The sequence below is a fragment of the Mytilus trossulus genome, unplaced genomic scaffold, assembly GCF_036588685.1.
Source record: "Mytilus trossulus isolate FHL-02 unplaced genomic scaffold, PNRI_Mtr1.1.1.hap1 h1tg000024l__unscaffolded, whole genome shotgun sequence".
Lineage (NCBI taxonomy): Eukaryota > Metazoa > Mollusca > Bivalvia > Mytilida > Mytilidae > Mytilus > Mytilus trossulus.
Window position 1 is genome coordinate 2647952 of NW_026963290.1, and position 3592 is coordinate 2651543.

Sequence of the window (3592 nt, forward strand, 5' to 3'; positions counted from 1 at the left end):
AACTGCTACGACCAGACATGGTTATGGGTAAATGAAGAAAGTCATCAAAACATATATGCAACAAAAAAAAACCCAGATGAACAAATAAAAAGTATTCCTAAATGTAAATAGGATCATTAGTCAGCAGAACCTGTGCCACTCTAATATAGAAAGTCAAAAATACATCAGATAATCTGTACATCGTGCTTTCATGTGTTAGAAAGGAACAAATCACTGAATTGAAAAAATATGAGTGAGAACCTGGTCTTAAATACTGAAAATTCACATTAACTTTTTATCAAGTTCGTCCCCTCACGGCCTCAGCCTCGGGTTTGTGGGGTTACCTCGCTAATAAATGGGTAAGGGAATGTTTTTTTGTTGTCTTAAAACATCTGAAAATAATAATATATTATATATTTATCTTTAGGTAAACTGTATCTGTAAGGAAACCTATAAAAACGGTGTTATAAATTGTTCAAAACGGGTGCAATAATGGAAAATATCTGTAATCTTGAAACTGCTTTCTGAAGGTGAAATTGCGGAAGCTGGGGATGAATGCTGGGTAGTTTAGATATAATTCATTTATTTTTAGCATCTACCATTTGATTGGTTTAGGGGGATGCAAGTGTGCCAGTTAAATTTAGGTTGGGTTTTTACCCGCCATAAATTTAGACACAGAAGTCAAAGGAAAATTGACTCGAGAAAACGACTTAAATTTCAATATTTACCAAAACAAATAACATTTCAGCTGTGCAGTGTGGTTTCTGTGACATTTATCTTTAAAAAAACACGTATAAACAGGCACGATTAAAGGTAGTAACGTGTTATCATAGTATTACCGACTGTTGACGCTAGCGAGAGATTTGTTTTGTTTTCGAAACAGCGCCACCTATAAGATAATTGCCGATTATCTCCACTTTGCCCGCGAATTTTGACATCCAATGATCTGATTGATCGATTCGTTCCGTGGCTTCCCAGCTGAGTGAATTCGAAGTTATTATCAACTTACATTTTTCACATCTTTTGTCAATACTCCTTGTACGGTATGGTATTGAGCGGAATCCAGGTCCACATTACTCAACAGATTTACGGAATATTAAAATAGTTCACAATAATGTATGTAGCTTACAAGATTTGATTGAATGTGAACTAGGCACATATGATATTATTGCACTTTCTGAGTCCCATCTTGATGATAGCATATCTAATGAATCAATAGCCTTAGCTAGTTTTCAAAAGCCTATTAGATTAGATAGAACACGAGCAGGCGGGGGAGTCAAAATTTATGTTAAAAATTATTTATACTATGAAGAACTACCTGAATTGGCAAAGCCAGGTTTGGAATTATTTTGGTTGAAAATCTCAACCCAACATTGTCATTTTTTACTTTGTGTTTTTTACAGACCCCCAAATTCTCGTGTGAAACTATGGGATTATTTTTATGATTCTGTGTCGAAAGCTTTAGATAAAAACTTGCCTGTTTTTCTGACTGGTGATTTCAATGTAGATATGCTATCAAGCAATAATATGCCATGTAGAAATTCCGGTAGTAACAATTTGAGAAACATTTTGCAACGCTTGAATATGTACAATCTTGTAAAGACAAACTTTACTACAGATACAGGCACATGTATTGATTTATTCTTGACAAGCAATAAAAGTTGTGTAAAGTCAGTACCTTTTTGTAGTACTCATGCACCTGTGTGTACCGAGGTTAATTTTAAAGTGAATAAAGAATATACATATAAACGTACAATTAGAAAATATGAAAATGCTAATTATAAAGATTTTGTGAGTGACTTAAACAATATTGATTGGAATGAACTTTTTTATCCATGTGGTAATATAAATGACATGTATTCTCAATTTTTGAATATTTATTCAACAAAAGTGAATAAATATATACCAACTAAAGTTGTTACTATACGTCCAGCTGACAAACCGTTCATGAATTCCTTTATCCGTAGGAAAATGAGACAAAGAAATAGAATTCATTACAAAGCTAAAAATACTAATATTTGTATTCATTGGCAAAAATTTAGAGAAATTCGTAATGAGGTGATTGATTTGGTTAGACAATCAAAAGAGCAATATAAACAAAAACTTACAAAAGAAATTACTGACAAAAATATACCCCCAGGAAAGTGGTGGAGGATTGTAAAATCTATTTCTAAATTATCAAAGTCTCGTGAACCTACACCTTTTCTGAAATCTGAAGGTCAAATATTTTTACATCCAGTAAATAAAGCTGAACTTGTAAACTCTCATTTTTCAAATATTTCTAAAATTGATGTTGAGCCTGAGCTTCCACATAATGTACGTATACCAGACCCACCATTTGAAATGGAGGAAATAAATATTACAGAAGAAGAAGTTCTTGATCAATTAAAAAACTTGAATTGTAACAAACCTTCTGGTCCTGATGGTGTTTCACCTAGAATTTTGAAAGAAATTAAATCTGGTATTGTAAAACCACTTACTTTGTTATTTATTTTTCACTGAAACTCAAAAGGGTTCCATGTGCATGGAAACTTTCCCATGTCACTCCTATTTTTAAGGGAAAGGGAAGTTGTCATGATCCAGTTAATTACCGACCTATTTCGCTTACAAGTATCATATCCAAAATTATGGAGAAATTTTTATTCAAGCATTTGTTTAATTACATGAAAGATCACAATTTATTATGTAAAATTCAATCGGGTTTTCAACCAGGTGATAGTACAGTAAATCAACTAGCAGAAATATATAATACTATTATTTCCAATCTTGATCAAGGAAAAGATATTCGCTTTATTTTTTGCGATATTTCCAAAGCTTTTGACAAAGTTTGGCATGATGGTTTACTATATTAATTGAAAGTTTTTGGTATCCATAGTATTTAATTGATTGGATTGAAGATTACCTAGGTGACAGATGCCAGAACGTTGTTTTTGGATTGGTTTTATTCATCTCAAAAAGGTACCAGTGCTGGGGTACCCCAATGCTCGGTACTAGGTCCATTCCTTTTTTTTAACTTATATTAATGATATTGTAGAAAATATGAGTAATCATATTAGATTATTTGCAGATGACACCTCTTTATATGCCATTATTGATGATGACTATGATACTGTTTATATGTCTTTGCCTGATGATCTTGGGAGAATTAAAACATGGGCTGAAAACTGGGCTGTAACCTTTAATCCCTCCAAAACAGAAACCCTATTATTTTCTAGAAAAGATATCAATCCTCCCCCTTTATACTTTGGCATTGGAGGGGACCAAATGAAAGAAGTTAAAAGTCACTGTCACCTAGGTCTCAACTTTGAGAGTAAGGCTAATTGGAAATTACATATAAATGCAATTTATAAAAAAGCATGTTCTAGACTACAATTATTAAGACAAGTAAAATATAGTTTGGATCGAACAAATAACGAACAAAACTATATTCAGATTATTATCTTCCGCAATCCATCTAATTGTGGATTCATTTACCGTTTAGTGTTAGAAATTGTAAATCTCTCTCTGTATTTTAAAAGAATCAAATTTGTAATCAGAATGATCGCGTCCCTTTATACTTTTATAACTACCCCAATTTGATATTAATACATATGAGCTGTGTTTGATAGAAATC